We start from the raw sequence: 17,849 nt of genomic DNA, 5'->3' as shown, positions 1-17,849 counted from the left end.
CAAACTGAAGGAAGGAAATGTTTATTTAGCCCATAGTTACTGGAGGTTTCAGTCCATACTCAGCTGGTTCCAAGGCAGACTGGCATATGACAGAGAGCATCCTTTCATGGTGGCATCAAAGAGCAGAGAGCAAATGAAGGTGTAGCAACAACAATGGCCACAGGGAGGAAGTCTGTCTCTCTTAAATTGCATTCAGGCTATCCCCCTGAGGTTGGGGGAAGGACTCACACTCATAATCCCAGCAGTACTAAAATCCATAATCCCAGTGGATTATGAGTTAATCCCAAACTTTAGAAGTCCCTGGCCCATGACTGCATGAGGCTCTGGGGAGACAACTAGACCCAAACTACAACATCTGCCCAGTGAAAACATTCTGCCTGCCCAAAAGCTCTGACTTCTAAACATCGAGGTCTACCTCTTCCATGAAGCCTTTCCTAAATTCTCTTCCTTAGCTACCCTAAACCATGGTAGAGGAAGTGTCTCTAAATCCTGCTCCTATATTTTCCTTTGGGACTAGCATAACACATTTTTTTTCAGAGCTGTGTAAACTCATTCCTCAACATCCACATAGGATTTGTTCCTGTATCTTTCATGCAGACCAAAATCTGAGGGTGCTTATTTCTTTCATTTAAAATAGCATAGCATTCACATAGAACCTACACACATTCTCCTACATATTTTAAATCATTTCTCGATGACTTATAATAACCAATACAATACAAATGCTATACAAATAGTCGGTGCATTGTTTAGTGGATAACAACAAGAAAAAGTCTGCATATGTCTAGGACAGACACAATTTTTAAATATTTTCAATCTGTGGTTGCTTGAAATCACAGATGAGGAAGCCATGGATACGGAAAGCTGACTGCATATCTGATTATAGTTAAATGTGCTTTTTATTATAGTTACATGTGTCTTATGTTGTGTGTGTATCTTGTTCCTTTCATGAAACTATCAGTAAGTTAACGGTGCTGATGGGTGTTTCCGTGTGTTTCTGGGATAGTATTTTTCACACAGTAGGCATTTTGAGAGAATCTGAGCTCAAAAGGGCAAATGTACACACTATGTTCAAAGTGCTATTACACGGCAGGAGCTGCAATTGGAGCTTCTTTGGCACATACGTTTTCTTAAATTAGATGGAATTATACTTACATTCAGAGCTACAGTATTTGTACATTTGTATATGTGTGAGAATTCCCAAGCAGGGTATTCTTCTTCAGTCTGTTCAGGCCAGGATTGTGAAGCGACACTACTGAACTGAGAAACTGGTTACTTCCTTCCCAGAGGGATGTCAAAATGCTCAGGAGATAGTATAGATCTGATATAATAGTTTATTTAGAAATTAAAGGAAGTATATGTGATGTTTACGTTATAAAAAGGACACAGAGGTTTTTAAAGACTGAATAATAGTCTTACAGCATTCCTACCCACTGAGCCTGCTGTGTCATGTGTTATTACTTGGGAATTCTCACACATATACAAATGTACAAATACTGTAGCTCTGAATGTAAATATAATTCCATCTAATTTAAGAAAACGTATGTGCCAAAGAAGCTCCAATTGCAGCTCTTGCCATGTAATAGCACTTCAGAAGAACACGATACAGCAAACTATATTTGCTATGAACCCGGAATTCACTACTAAGTATAGCAAAGCAAAGAGTCAAAATTCTGGATTTTAAATTTTACTTGACGTCTCCATGAAATGTGTATTTAGAGTCTATGATGTTCTACCACATTGAATAAATTTATATGTACTCAAAGGCAGTATTTATATACAAATTAATTTATTAACTTGTTTTAGAAAGTTTCATGGTAATAATTACATTTCCTGCAATTGTAATTACTTAGAAATATTCAGGGTTTTGGTATTATTCCATATTGTTTTGAGACTATCTTGTTCTATAGTCCAGGCTGGCCTTGAACTCACAATCCTCCTGTCTCCAACTCCTGAATACTGAGGTTATAGGTGTACATCATGTTCAGCTCTATTTCATAATATTTTAGAGGTTCAGTATCTCTTATCCAAAATTCATAAAACCAGGAATGCTTCAGACTTTTGATTTTTTTCAGATTTGAAAATATTTGTTATACACACACACACACACACACACACACACACACACACATTTTGGGAATGTAAGTAAACAGAAGTGTAAACATAAAATTTCCTACAATATTTTAGCAAAGCCACAACTTGCCTACATCCTATCACAGTAGTTCAGGTCTGAAACTTTTTACTTGTGGTGTCCCATTGGCACTCAAAAAGTCTCAGGTTTTGAGGGATTCTGCATTTCAGAATTTCAGATCAAAAACGCTCAACCTGTACACATTTACTCTCAACAGACACAACTACAGCTAATTTAAAATTCTGCCAAATGAACTTTACAAATGCACTTCCACAATATGGTTAAAAATCAAATTATTGGGTAGGTAGTACACGTTAGCATATGTATTCAGAGGCTCTGTAGCTGTCTGTGGTGCTGAATTCTGTGACAGGGCAGTACTATAAACTGTTAACAGCTCTCTGGAGCCTGTTTTGCTTTCCTTGTTTTAAATACAGTCCATGGGCAACTACCAAATTTTTCCCAAATATACAAGACTCTATTTTGAGTACTTCTTTTGAGGTAGCAGAGTCTATTTTAGTTCTGTTTTACCTTGAGTAAGAAGAGTGAAATGCTGCTGTTTCACACCACATGGAGCACAAGGAAAGAAACTTAGCTTTATAAGATTAGCCCAATATTTAAGTAAAACATTGTGTTCATTGACACCTGAAAGTCCCCCCAGTAAAATGTTACATGCTCTTCCAAAAGAGACATTGTTCACTTTTGCCATTTACCCTTTAAAAAAAATCCTTCGTAGGACAGAATTTCAGCCCCCAAAATCCAGAATTTCGTTGTTGCCTGTTGTGATTAATATTTTCTTTTAGTATATCTTAGATGACATTTTTTCAAAATTTAAATATATTACCAATTCTTTTAAAAAAGCATATTTTCACTGCATTAAAAACAAAGGCTTTAAAAAGTAAAATCACTGAACACCACCTCAGAAAATAGACTTACACGTAGACATCAGCCTTTTTTACATTCGTGGAATTGCTGCATGTTGGGGGCTTCTTACCTTATAAATATGTGTAGTACATTCCTTATTTTGTCAAAGATCACTTATACCAATTCCTTTATTCTCAAACTTTATATTATTCTCATGTTTTACTTTTCAAAATAATTCTTCCCAGAAAATAGATAAATACATACTGCAGTGGCACCTTTCACTTCCTGCAAATACATCTCTAAAGGCAGAATCCCTGCGTAAATAGCTATGGATATTTGAATTTTAAAGCAGAATGCTAATTTCCATCATGGATTTCTGTTTTGTTTCCAAGAGAGCCTGACACATGGTAGGTGCTCTATAATCATTTGTTGAATAAATATATACTACCCTCTAGAAAAAATAAAGTCCATCTTTATTTTGCCCCTTAATTGCCCACACTTTCTGTCCCATTCCTTTCCACAAACTTTATTTTCCATAGCAAAAATGTGAGATAGGTTATTTCCAGAATTTATATGTTACCAAGCAGAACTGCAATTTTAAAAATCTCAGGACTTGTTCCAGGACATCAGGGCCAGAAATAAGACCTTCTGTCTCCCACCCACCTCACATTGCAGGCCTCTGCCTCCTCTCCTTGGTACCACTGTCTCCCTGAAGCACAGATTTGCAAATCCCAAGAGCTATGGCTGACTTCCAAAGTTCATCACTCTAATCTACTTCTCCCCTGTTGGGTCACTGCCCAGGGAACCACTCACAGGTCTCCTCCTCAGTCGCCCAGCTTCCACTCTTCCTTCTCTAAAGAGAAATTCACATGTGGATGCTACAAAAGTTGACCTCGAAGAAGATAACAGAACAATGGTCACTACATGCCAGAGAGAATAGTGCAGAGGGAGGGGAAAGGAAACTTGGAAACCAGGTACCAAATACAGCAAGACTGGAGAAGGTTCAGTGTTCAATAAGCGCAGCTGGATGAAGTGGGCTTACAACAATATATTCTGAATTTTCTAAGAACTTGGAGAGAGGAGCCTGAAGTCTCTAAGCACAAAGAAATAGTGTTAGAACATGGAAATGCTGGTTACCCTGATTTGCTCATGTTATATTATATGTATGTATTTAATCATTATGCTGTCTCCATAAACAAGCACAATTATGTGTCAATTAAATCTTTTGAATAAAATTTAAAAGTACAGAAAAAAGAAACTATCCCTCACCTACATCTACAAGAGAGCCAAGGGAATACCTTAACATGATAATCAGATCAAGGTACTTCCAAGCTCCAAACCTTCCATTGGCTTTCATGCTGTCATAGTTACTTTTCTCATTGCTGAGACCAAATATCTGAAGCCCAAAGTTAAGGAAGGAAAGGTTTACTTGGTTCAGTTCTAGTCCATAATCAGCTGGCTCCAAGGCAGACAGGCACACAGCAGAGGGTAACAAACAGTTCTTAGTGGTGGAATATAGCTAAAGGAAGCAAGGAACGAGATGAGCTTCTTTCTTTCCCTCATATTACACACAGGCCACCCACCCTAGAGGGATTGTAGCAATCACACCCTTAATCCAAGTATTGGATTAGGAATAAATCATAAACTGTAGGTGCAGCTACCACTGAAAAGCTCACACTCCATGATGGAATGAGTGCTTGGGGAGACACCCAGATACAAGCTGTAACACTTTCCTGAACTCTGGTCCTGTGAAAAGCCCCTCACCTCCTACTTCTTTCCCGTACACTTGGCTCTAGCCTCCCACACTGACACCTTCCTGCCCAGAGATCTGTACTGCTGTCCTCACAACTTTGCTACTCAACGCCCAGCTCTCCACAAGTGAGACCCTTCTCACATTTCAGGTCTCAACACCCTTCTAGACAGGCTTTCCTGGATGTCATCCTCTATCTCCAATGGCAGCCCCTAGTCAATTTGCTCCCAGACTTTATCAGCTATTCTATGCTTTGTCTTTCTCACTCAATAACAGAAAGCTCCATGAAGAGATGCATGAAAAAAAACCCTACTTATAACAGACCCCAGTCACCAGACTCCCACTCAGAAGGCACTCAGGAAATACTTGCTGAGCGATCCCACAGGGCAGCATCATTGAATCTTTCCTAATTCATTTAGCTATGCATGTAACACCAGGCTAAGAGTTTATTCTACACTTAGTGCTAAAAAGCGGGGAGGCAGTGAGATACTAACTAGTTTAACTCTCTCATTTTAGAAATGAGGAAACTTCAGACTTAGGAGGCAGAGTGGCTGACTCAAAGTAGTTAGGTGAGGCCTGTGCCATCAGTCGGGGCCAGGCTCCTCATGTCAGCCCAGTTCACACCCATCTTCTCAGACCTGAAGCAAGTTCAGAATTTAAGAGAAAACAAGGTGCCACTGAGACAGGACTCAAAGGGGAGTCTTCAGAGAAGAACATAATGTATTGAGCATGAAATCGTTTTTAAAAAGAACACAGTGCAAGAAGACATAGGAACTAAAGAAAGAGAACTAATCCTCATGGAAATTATAAACTCCTGAGGGAAAAGGATAAAATATACACATAATAATAATCATGGTGGTAAAAGCAAGGCAAGGTCTAGTAACATAAGCCATTACACAGAATAGTGAGTACTGCATCTGGGCAAGGAAGTGCAAATCCCAGTGGAGCGGCGAGGGGGATACACCTCTTCCTGCAGTTAGAGAGAGACAGAGAGATGGTTTCACAAGGTCATGAGCTGGCAACCTGATTCTTACAGATACCAGAGAATGCATCATTCAAGGTCTGCTTATTGGTTTTGCAGGGGAGTCTGGCAGTGCACGACCCCCGGCCAGATATCACTTCCTTAAGCCCCATTTACGTGCTGTTCCCCCAGCGGTGAAATGCCAAGAGAAAGAGGCCACAATGAAACCCAAAGCTGCTTCCTCTAAAAGGATTTCATGAGGAAAGGAGACAAAATAATACCTAAAATGAAGCCTGCGGATTATCTGTGGATTTCAATTATCTTTGCTATCCCTATCTGTCTTGCCAGAAAACTGGGAGTGATTTATTCTGGTAAAGGAAGAATTTTTTTTCATCTAGTTTAAAAGATTGACAGTTTCAAAAGGCAGCAAGAACACTCTTCTGGCTATCAAGGGCTGGTGATAAATTTTCTGCCATTACTTCATGAGACAGTTGAAAAAAGTGAATATACTGAAGATTAATATCCCATCTTCAAAATACTAGATAAGATCAAATCACTCTAGTAAAAGAACTTTGTGCTTCTATTTATTAAAAGGAGAGACACAGATTTTACATTTAGATACAAGCAAGTAGTTTTTGAGTTATGAAAAGGGAAATTTATTTATAAGAACTTCAAGCGCTATTCCATGGCCTGGATCAGATGAGAACTGGTTTTGGTCCTGTCAGATGAGGGGCAATAGTTTTTAAAGAATGAGTTCCAGATGTCTGTTTGCAAGGCGTGTGCCTTCCTCCATGCTGGCTCAGAGGATGCTGAGCCCATAAGCCCGATCTGCTTGTTTTCAGCCTCTCTGCCCCTGTAGCACCTGAACACAACTGAGATTGGATTCTCTCTACCAAATTTTGAGCATCATCTCCTATTTATTTACTTGTCCTAGTACTAATAGAGCATTGTAATGTTTTACTAATCTATTCCCTTTCTTTTTCTAACCCCAAATGCCTTATGAGGGGATTCCTAACAAACCCACTCCCCTCATTTCTTTCCTGTCACTAATCTGAGAGCCCAGTTTGCTGCAAGGTGAACCGGCTGGATTGAACAGTAACAGAAGAATCCCTCAATCCACCTGAGCAGGTGGAAGGGAAGCTGAGGCAGTGCAGATGGTCACGGAGGCAGGGCTGGCCCTGCGCAAGTGAGAGCAGAACCCTTCCGCAAGCCCTTCTGCTGGGCCCTGCTGCACTGTCCCCACATGGGGCTGCTTAAAAGCAGAGAGCTGCTCGAGCTCGATGGAGCTAACTCTTCCGCCCACCACAGCTCCACAGAACGCATCTGTGCTTCAGGACTCTTATCTCAGGCCCGCAGGCTATAATCCTCAAGGGTATGCACTGCCTAAAAGAAAGAGAAATCTCTCCAGCATTATGGATAAAGTAATGGTCACCCACAGTTCAAAAGCCTGCACCAGGTCACTATAAATGGAGCTCCTTCAAATTCCTTCCTCCACCCCCAGATGGTGACTTTCTTTTACCACACATCAGAATCTCATAACCTTTATTCTGTCAAATAAAAGAGATGTCCAGAAAGTTGGAACTAAATATCTAATACTGTGTAGCAGTCCAAGTCTCCGCCCCAAAAGGTGAAAGCCTGTAACAGTCTGAAAAATAAATACACAGCACAAGTGGGTGCAAAATCTTCCACAAAATGGAAAGGCATGTACTTTCAGGTTCCGGGTCTTCTGCGAAGGTCTTCATATTTTCACTAATTCTGCTATGTAACAAATGTGGCATTTGGAGACATCATCCTTGGAAATCTTTATATCTAAGGACTCAATAAAGAAATGAAGGCAGATGAAAAGGGAAAAAGTATTACTTCATTTAGAGCCATCTCAGCTTGGAAGCATAGAAGAAAAATAAATGTCACAGCTAGAGAGACTGAATGGTTTTCTATACAACTGAGATAAATGAATAATATCACTTTAGTTAATTTATAAAAATTCTCAAATATTTCACCAAGGTTAGAAGGAAAATAGTGAAAAATACTTATGTTCAAGACAAAATTTAAGCGTGTCTTTGAAAATAACAACATGTCGACCTGTGTTTAGTAGCCCTAATCAATAACCCGAGGGCAGGATGCTGTCCCACTAGCACTTCTGGGAGATGGCTTTATACATGCTAACTATGATAATAATTTGATGAAGCAGCAAAAGCAAACCTTCCCAGAAAGTAAAAACCTGAATAAATATAAATTTTAATAGGCATGCTTTAAATATTTAAAATCACAGCTTACAAATTCACTGTTAAATAATACAAAATACTCAAACACACCCATTTTAAGCAAAGAATCTCAGAGAAATGCCATAACACTTACATGTACTATCTTTTGAACAAAATTGCTCATTTATCAACTCTGTGTGGTGACTGACAATCACATCTTATACACAGGGCTTGAATACATGTGGGTCAGGAATGGAAAGGGATGCAACGATGCTAACGCACCCTCCACAGCCTGCATCCCTGACACTGCCAAGGAAGTGCCTGACCCAAGGGATGGGTCACTTCCTCTCTTCAGGGCAGCAGCAGCCGAGATCCTCCTCTATCCAAGCACTGAGTCCAGCATGTCCAAAGAGGGAACGAATGACAGAGAATCTATTCCAGGCCTATTCTTTAAGTGTTTACTAGTTAGCTGCCTGTTATCATAATGAAATAGCTGAAGCAATCAACTCATAAAAATAGTGGGTTCACTTTGACTCATGATTCTAGAGTTCTCAGTACAAGATCACCATCCCCATTGCATTAAATGGCACATGGCTGTAATCAGTAGTCGAGAGGGGTACAGCAATTGCTTACATCACCAGCTAGGCCAGGGGTGGAAGAGAGGGCATAAAGTCCCACATTCCTTTTGAAGGAATATGCCCAATAACCTAAGGACCTCCTACAAGGTTGTATATTTCACTTTCCAACAGTACACCCTGGGGACTAAGCATTTAACACATGGGACTTGGGGAGGGGAGCACTTAATGTCTAAACTGTAGTAAGAATCTTTCTCTCTAAAATGTGAGGATACTTCTGAAGAAGGAAACCTAGAAATTCTGGTCCATGGAGCTCTTCATGGCACCACTCTCTAATATGAACACAAATCTCAACATTGTCAAGTAAATCAAGAGGAAACCTCCCCCAGTAGGTCACAGAGCTTCCCCAGCAGCCACAAGGCTGGGCACAAGGTTGTAAGATCCTACAGTGGGTAGTCCTCCTGAGAGCAGGAATGTATGTGAAACTAGCCTGAAAAGGCCTGAAGCCTCATAGGCTGAGAACACACTTGGAAAGAAAAGAGGAAAGCAGAGTCCCCGAAACAGCAGATCTTCCAATTGATGTACATATTAGCTTTCCACCTCTGGGGGAAAAAATACATGATGTGCACAGCTTAAATGTAGCAGAATTTCCTTTAGTTCATGGGGCCAGAGGACTTGGCCCATGGCCAGCTGGTACAGAGGTAGAAAGATCAAGGCAGAACTGCATGGCAAATGAAAGCAGCTAACTTCCTGGTAGCCAGGAGAAAGAAACAGGAAGGAGCTGGGAACATAATATAATAAATTCTTCAAAGGCATGTCCTCAAAAACTTACTTCTAACCAGGGTCCACCTCCAAACACAGGAGCCTTTGGAGGATATTTTTGATCTAAACCTTAACAATGTGAAAAGGTGACACTGGACAAATGATGCCATGTCTCCATTTTCCACCAAAAATTAACTTTGATTCCAAGGAGCAGAGAAGAGAAATAGGGAGAAAAACTCAAGAGGTACTGAAGTAGAAACAGATAATTGATTTAGGAGAGATTAAAATTCTAAGCAGTGATTTACTACTTTTTGTCTTCTTTGCCTGGCATTCCATATCTATGCATAGAGGTAGAGGGGTGTGTGTGTGTGTGTGTGTGTGTGTGTGTGTGTAAACACTGGATAGCTTTCACCTTCATACTCCTTAGTTCTTAACTTAGAGTAAATGTCCATAACATATAGCCCCAGATACAAACAGTTGCATTCATTTCTAAATACAAATAACAGCTAAGAAATTCTAAATATCGAAGAAAGACTTCAGATAAAAAAACAAAGTATTAAAAAAGAAATTTTTAAAAAATTATATTTTAATTTACACATAATAAATTTATTCTGTTTAGTCCAAAAGTCTTGGAGGTTTGCAAATGCTCAGAGAAACCATCAGTAAAATCAGGATACAGAACAGTTGGATCACCCTAGAAAAACATTTTTTAATCATCCCCTCCTCTCAGCTGCTACACATATTGAATCATTCTCCATTTTTATAGAGTTCTTTTCAAGACTGCTATGTAAACATGATTATACGGCATAGAATCTTTTAAATCTGGCTTCTTTTAGTTTACTATGGATGAATCTAGTTAATAACATTACATTATGAATATCACTGGAGAAAAGCAAAATATAAGTAAAGCATAAAATAAGGAGAGATAATAGGAAACAGACCATTATGATGGGGAAGAAAATCAGGAAAAAGGGGAGGGGGAGGAGAGAAAGGTGAAAGGATTAAAAATGGCCAAGATGGGCTGCGGAGATGGCTTGGTAGCATAAGAACCTGCCTGGCAAGTGCAAGATCCTGAGTTTGATCCTTGGTACTGTGTGTCACGCCAGTCTAGGAACTGGGCATGGTGGCACATGCCTGTAATTCTAGCACTGGGGAGGCTAAGACAGACTCACTATGAGTCTGAACTGTGTAGCAAGACCCTGTATCAATAAATAAATAAATAAATGATTTTAAAGCTTTTTAAAAGGCCATTATATATATTATGTGTATATATATATATATATATACACACACATATATATGCAAATTCCCTAAAACAAATATAGCTATTGTTATATACATACACTGATCAAAATATTACTGATATTGTTATATTAATTTGGTGACAATTTGATATAGTACATTACATTAATATTAGTATTAGTTAAATTTACATTGCATCAAAGATTTACCCATATCATATTATTAATAGTTTCAACTGCTGAGTAAAAATTCATTTCCCAGTTGAAAGAAAAATATATTTAAAAATTTTAATTTATTCTCTCTGAACAAAAAGAGTATCTATGAAATAAGTGTAAAGTGTTAAAGCCTGAAAATTAATTTAATTTAAATTGAAAAATAAAAATTGCTACAACTAAAATGTAAAAAACAATGGAAAGAATTAAAAGCTGTAAAGATTACATGAAGAAAACACTCCCATATAAAGGAGAAATTAATAGAAAAAAATGTTAAATAGAGGATCAACCTAAAGCTCTAAATTCTACGGATATTTGAGAAGAAATAAAGAAAATTACCAACAAAACAAATAAGAAAATTTTCATCATTGAAAAGCACAAATCTCCAGATTTAAAGGGCCCAGAAAGATCCAGGAAAATAAAAATTGGCATGCTGTACAGCAAAGTAATTTCAGTCCTCTAGGAATAAAGAAGTTCTAAATCTTCCAGAAAGATAAAACAGATCACAAATAAAAAGAACCATGTTGACATCTGCCTTCTGAAAAGTACAATGAGTATTTGAAGTTGGGGATATTATAATAGTGTAAGATATCATGATTGTCACAACAGTTCTATACCTTGCTAAATTAGCATGAAGAGTAAGTATGGAATAATTCTCAAACATAAAATAATTTAAGTACAATTATGTTTTGCATAACAGCAAATACATTATTAGGTAATTTCATCACTGTGAAACCATCCGACAGTACACTGTTCAAACTAATGGCTTCAATATCTTTAGCTGTTATAATCTCATGAAACTACCACTAACTGAAATGTCATTACGCAGTGCATGAAAATATGTGGAATACATTCTGGTGCAGAATCATTCTGCTAGAGAACTGTAACATTATTTCTGCTGGGAATTCAGTCTAAGCAGCATCCCTCTATCTGGGGCTCACACTTGCCTGTGTTTATGTGTGGAACCAGAGAGACAACCTCACAGGAGCATGTATAATTGTCACTATGGAGCAAATGACTGCACGTGTACATTTCCTAAATCTCTAAAGAAGATGTTTCCACAAGACAATGATGTAAATAAAGCAAGATGACAGCGGAGCCAGGACAAACAGGTGGTGGGCAAATGTAGGGTCAAGCAGCTCTGACTAGAGCTGAAGACTATGAAAGACAGATCCAGTGAAAACAATACAGCTGATACGCTTGGGTATTTATATTCAGTAAATGTGCTGCGCATTCTCAGAACTCCTCTCCAAGGGATAGCAGAAGCTATTTCTTCTTTGTTTATTTCTCTAAGATCAAGTTTGCACAGGCTTTCCCTGAAGCACAGAATGCTGGGTGCCCTAGTGACTGGGCTGGCATCATCAGCAATCAGTGTGTCAGGCTGCTAAGGCTTGGACACAGGAACAGCACCAGCCAGCAACATGGAAAGGAAACAGCTGATGGGCAGGAACAAGCAGCATCTGTCTCACATGTCACTCAACCAGAAAGGAAAAAACCTTTTTAAAAGTTGTGTAAAAGAAGAAATGAATCATCACAGAACACAAGTGAGAATCACCAACAAATTGCAAGTCACAGTCACGCAATGTAAATAAATAGCTGGTGCTGACTTAACCAAATTTTGGGTGTCTGGGAAAGGGAAACAGGAGGGACAGAGTAAGGGGGCTGAACTGCCCACTTTTCTGATAAAAAGTTCTTCCCATGATCAAAACTGATGTAAAAAAGAACATACAAATAATGCACATTATTAGAACAGTAGAGTTCAATATTAAAAAAGAGGAATTATTTGACATCCATGGTCTCTAATTAGAACTTGCAGTAGGGAGGGAGAATAGGGTATTTTGACTTCTTGTTATGATTTAAAACTATTGTTTTCTTTTAGGATGAAGAAAGATTCAACATTTGAAGATTTAAAACATTTTAATAGATTAAAGGTACACATTCTTTAAGAAGAATGAGTTGGTGAATTTTCTAGTATAAACTGTAATTTAAAATTTCAGAGATCTGAGGAGATCACTGCATTCAATGTCTAGAAACTCTACAGCTGGGATGTTTGGGCTCAAACCACAGGACATCCAGATCTGAAGCTGAATTAGCGGGAGATTCTGCTTTGTCTGATCCAGAGCAGGCTCCGTGTGCCCCAGCGGATGAGCTGCCAATGAAGACATGATTCCCTTCTATCTTGAGGTGCAAAAATAGGAGATTTTAAAGAAATTCTGAGCTAGCTGAATGAAAATAAAATTGCAGTATCTGAAGACAGACATATATTTTGACACCGGCAAAGCAAATTTTAAGATGTTACAGTGACTGCGGGGTGGCAACTCAGCATGCCTCCGAATCACCCAGCAAGTCCTATCAGGAAGCCTGTTGTTACCTGGAGGACAAAGCCTCTCTATGCTATGTCCAGAAAAAATTACAACTATCTGCCCATGGTTAAGTCTCGCAGAACACCTTCACTATGACCTCTATAACTTATAGCAGAAAGCAGGGACTTGAAAGTATATTAAAATAAGGTTCGGCAGATGCGGTGCCTTCTACTTAAATGGCAGGTGTACCCACTGTGAATAAACACTAACACACTAACTTCATCCTGTTGCATCACCTACATTTTAATGCAGCTGGAAAGAGTGGACGGTAGCTGTGTGGTGAGGATCAGGAAAAATTATGCAACACACATATCACCTGGTGGATATAAATACATGCTAGAAGGGCTAGACTCACTGCCACATGGTTACTAAATAAATGGTATTATGTCACTGTGTTAAAAAGTAGATACAAACTTATTATCACATACTTGACTGGCCTCAGAGGGCAATAATGCCTGCAGTTATAACAATGACTTGTTGCTGTCTGCTTTCTCGTGTTCCCAACATCTGGTACAGCATGGCCTCCTATTTGTCCCTCCCTTTGGCACAACACAGAACCTCCTTTCCTGGTACATTGCTCTTTCCTCTGCCTACTCCTAACCCCAGCTCTTGAGCTGCCTCTATCTCCACATGTTCTCTGGATATGCCACCCCCTCATTCCAAAATGTGTACAGCCTCTTAATGAATGGCAAACTTAGTCTATTCCAAAACCTCATTCTTTATATAGTAAGGGAATGGGGGATGTGTTCTTCAGGCAGAATTTGTAGAACCCTCTACAATCTTTAAGAGAATTGGCTATCATCAGCAAAGAAAAGAACAGTTACTATGGGCCATCTGCCAGGACACAGAAATAGTTCCATCTTACAAGAACAAAAGAAACAGTGTTACTGCTTTCCAGCATTATCTTCATGGTGCATGTTCCTAGAGAGCAAAGTCTATGCTCAGTGGTTTCCTAGTACACATAAGTGCTTGGTCAGTATGCCCTACTAGGTTAATAGTATTAAGTTACTTATATTAAGGAAAAAGAGTTTCAAGATATTGGTATCATGACTACAAAAAATAACATATACAACTTACTAAGGCTGACTCAAAATGCCAAAGTCAACCTGGAGTTCCCTACTTGGTTGTGGTCAAGGCCACTGGTTGTACTTCCTCTGTGCCTTGCTTAGGGCGACTAACCCCTTCTGTCTTTAGTACTCATAATTATTTCTGCATATACCTCATCTCTTCCCTTCCAGACCTACTTTATTCATGGAGCAGTCCATGCCTGCTAGCATCTGTAGATTTCCTTCCAGCCCCAGAGTTTTCATCTAACAGATACTCAACAAAACACACCTGAATTCACAGATGAAACTTGTTTCTGATTTGGGCATAGGCAAGCACTGCAACAGAAACCATGTATTACCACTCTGGCGTCTGGGCTGGTACTATTTCCCCCTAAGCTCCCACACCCCTTGGCCCCACAAAGGTCTAGGTGGGAGGCCATGTTCACAACACTGAACTCTTATGCAGCCCACAGGAGCTCTGCTCCAGACAAAGTCAATTAACTCACCATATATGTATTGAGAATCAGCTGGGTGCTGAAGCAAATCTGTAAGCTTATATAGAGCCCCACGGCTTCACAGGCTGCACCACTGTGGACTGCAGGTGACAGGAAGGTCCCTCTCTCTTATAGTCCTTCGTGTCTTCCTTTGCTTCACAGAACCTGCTCAGCACAGCCTGAACACTAATCCTTGTTTCCTCTCCTAGACTTTCAGCTCCTGGAGACTTGGGTTCCAGTCCCTGGTCACCACTATGTCCTTTTAACATCTGATGAAGGCCTTGCCAAGGACAACTGCTCAGTTCATATTTGCTAAAAAAAAATATTACTGTTTTATAGAGACCAAAACTAAAACTCAGGGCCAGCCTGATAGCTCGGCAGACTAAAGTGCCTGCTTAGGCAGACACAGGAACTGGGGTTTGATCCTGGTGTGCCATGCTGGCCCCACCTCCGGGGCACGCTGAGAGGGCGATTGAGACTGGGCATGGTGGTGGGTGCCTGTAACCCTAGCACTTGTAGGCTAAAAACAGGAGAATCACTACAAGTCCAATCATTGCAGTGAGACCCTATAAATCCTGTATCCCCTGTACTAAATGCATTTTTTTTAAAAAAAGGCCAAATCCTAAAAGTCAGTGCTTTCTAACAACTTTTCAAGGTTTAAATTTTCCTAGCAAACTCTATAAACAAACATACTGAAGTAGTATATCAGGTACTTTTGATGATATAATCAAATATTCTGTTTGAGTTGCTTTTTAACAGATTCCTATTTTCTTCGCTTTTCTTCCTACTTCATACTCAAGGTAGTAAATGCCAAACTTTAAGGATTTACTGTGCAAACATTCATTCAAGGACTAGAATTGCAGACAGACTTACCTATAGGACATATTTTTCATGGGCAAAAACTATTTGTTGGGAGTATTTTTTTTTATGTATTTAGTACAGGATCTATAGGGTCTCACTACACAGATCAGACTCATAGTGATCCTCCTGTTTTCAGCCTCCCAAATGCTGGGATTACAGGTGCGCACAACCATGCCCAGTCTCAAATGCCTTCTCAGGGCACTCCAGAGGCGGGGCTGGCATGGCACACTAGGGACCCAACTCCAGCCACTGTGCTCTGCCTAAGCAGATGCTTTAGTCCACTGAGCTATCTGTCCAGCCCTGGGGAGTGTTTTTAATATACTATCTAGAGGACACTGTACAATAAGATTTTCAAACTCAAATCAATGTAGTGAGTCTTGACTGGTATTTTAAGGAAGGAAACTATAGCCAAGAATATTCATTGATCACCTTCCCACAGTTAAGAATTCTTGCCTGAAATCCTTTTCAGGTAAATATGTGTGTATGGGCATGTGTTTGTGTGTGTGAGAGAGCATGCATGCCCTTACATATGAATGCAAGCATATTCACTTTGAGTTGCAGGCAAAAATGTTACAACAACACTGTTAAGGGATATTTGTCACTCGTTTTGGCGGCTGGGAATCAAACCAACTTCCTGCTGCTGGATAATTCTCAATGCTGTCATTTTGGGCAGAGGCAAGGAGTAAAGAAGCTAAATGAGACCTCCTGATTCGTGCTCCCCCAGGGAACCAGCAGGCCTAGTCAAATGTCTGTACCCACTTGGAGTTTGAATCATGACCACATGACTCAAAAACCATAGTGGCAATGAGCCGGATGTAGTGATATGAGCTGGGCCCACTGAGTGGCAGCTTCAGCTGCTGTTACCAACAGTGGCAGCCCAGCCGGAGGCAGAGATATCCAGGATGGAGCCTGGATATGCTGGTCCTTTGCTCCTCAGCTTTTGATCACCACTCTGAGATAATTTCTCTTCTGCTCAGAATTACCAGACAGGGTTTTTCTGACTCACAACCAAGAATCTTAGATGATAAAAACATCATGAAAGAGGAGTAAAGTGGCTAGAACTTAAGATATGGGAAAATGGAATCTTTTTTCTTCAGTATCAAGGACTGAACTCAGACCCTTTCCCACAGTGGGCAAGCTCTCTTCCACTAAGCTACATAACAAATCCTTTGCATTTTTTTTTTGATGTTTAGACAAGTGCCCAGGTTCACCTCTCACTTGAGATTTCCCAGTCTCATCCTCTCAAGAAGCTGAGGTCATGGGTATGTGCCTGCCCCTTGCCTGCGCAAAACAGTTCAAACTTTTACATCAGAAAAATAACATTTGTTAAGTCAGTGCTTTGTAAACTATGTTACAGAACAGAGTCAGAAAGAGAAAGAAAAAATTGCTGGCCCAGTCCAAGCTGAAGAGATGGACCTGGTCCAAGACAAAAAGTGTTGAAGAGAAATCCTATTAGCACATTCTGCATGAACTGCATTTCAGAGGTTCGGGAGTAGAGAAGAGGTGATTCAAAATTATAGCCGGGAAGGCCTACTGGTGGCAGCATGGAAAACGATTAAAAGCACTGACTCCAGAGCCAGCCTCGACAGACTGGAATCTCCACTTACCAGCTGGAAGAACTTGACTTAGTTACTTGGTCTCTCTTGTGTCAGGTCTGCCATCTGTAAAATGAGAACAATAATAGTACCTCACTCAGAGGGCTGTTTTTGTGAGAATTGAAAATCAGTTAATGGGGGCTGGGGAGATAGCTCCATAGATTAAGTGCTTGCCTGGCAAGCACAGAAGTGCAGGGTCCTGAGTTCAATCCCTGGTTACACACACACACACACACACACACACACACACACACAAATCAGTTAATGTATGCAAGACTTGGGGAAGAACTAGGCATCCAGTGAGTAGGATACAACTTTGTTAAAGAAATACTAAAATATCACCCCGTATGCAACAGCAGATTCATTGCTTCAGATTTAACATGGGGAATGAACTTCCAGCGTGTTGTTCTTCAATAAATTTGACTCTGTTTTAGTTACTTACAATTCTGGAGATAGAGGCTGTCATAATCAGGTCTGAGCACATTAGAGATTAACCATGAAGTACCCCACTCATCACTCACATTACTATGTAAGAATTTATCCACTGCTAAAATTCAATGACACTGGAGAATTAAACATTCCATATAGTTTAATTTTCCAGCAACTGAAACATACTAAGAGGTTATGCACTCAAAAGATTGAATTATGTTAAGAAATGGATTATAAAATATACTGCAGAATTTCTATTTTCTGAAAGAGTACATCAGACCATGGTAATTTTTTCACAGTGATCATTATCAGTCACTAGATTCCTGTAATAGAGTGGTATTTTAGCCAACTGTCCCTCAGACA

The 17,849-nt window shown here is 39.7% G+C and overlaps 1 protein-coding gene across 1 annotated transcript in view; it reads right to left on the bottom strand.

The window, feature by feature from the left end:
- LOC111816723 (microtubule-associated tumor suppressor candidate 2-like) overlaps positions 1-17,849 on the bottom strand; it is a 241,256-nt gene that overhangs the window by 54,528 nt on the left and 168,879 nt on the right. The window contains exon 2 of the mRNA XM_023715055.1: positions 17,070-17,123. The gene's annotated coding sequence lies outside the window, so the exon portion shown is untranslated. The remainder of the gene's footprint in view (positions 1-17,069; positions 17,124-17,849) is intronic.

This window comes from Octodon degus, unplaced genomic scaffold, assembly GCF_000260255.1.
Source record: "Octodon degus isolate 3935 unplaced genomic scaffold, OctDeg1.0 scaffold00038, whole genome shotgun sequence".
Lineage (NCBI taxonomy): Eukaryota > Metazoa > Chordata > Mammalia > Rodentia > Octodontidae > Octodon > Octodon degus.
The sequence above is the reverse complement of the archived record's forward strand: the minus strand, read 5'-3'. Positions and strand labels throughout refer to the sequence as shown.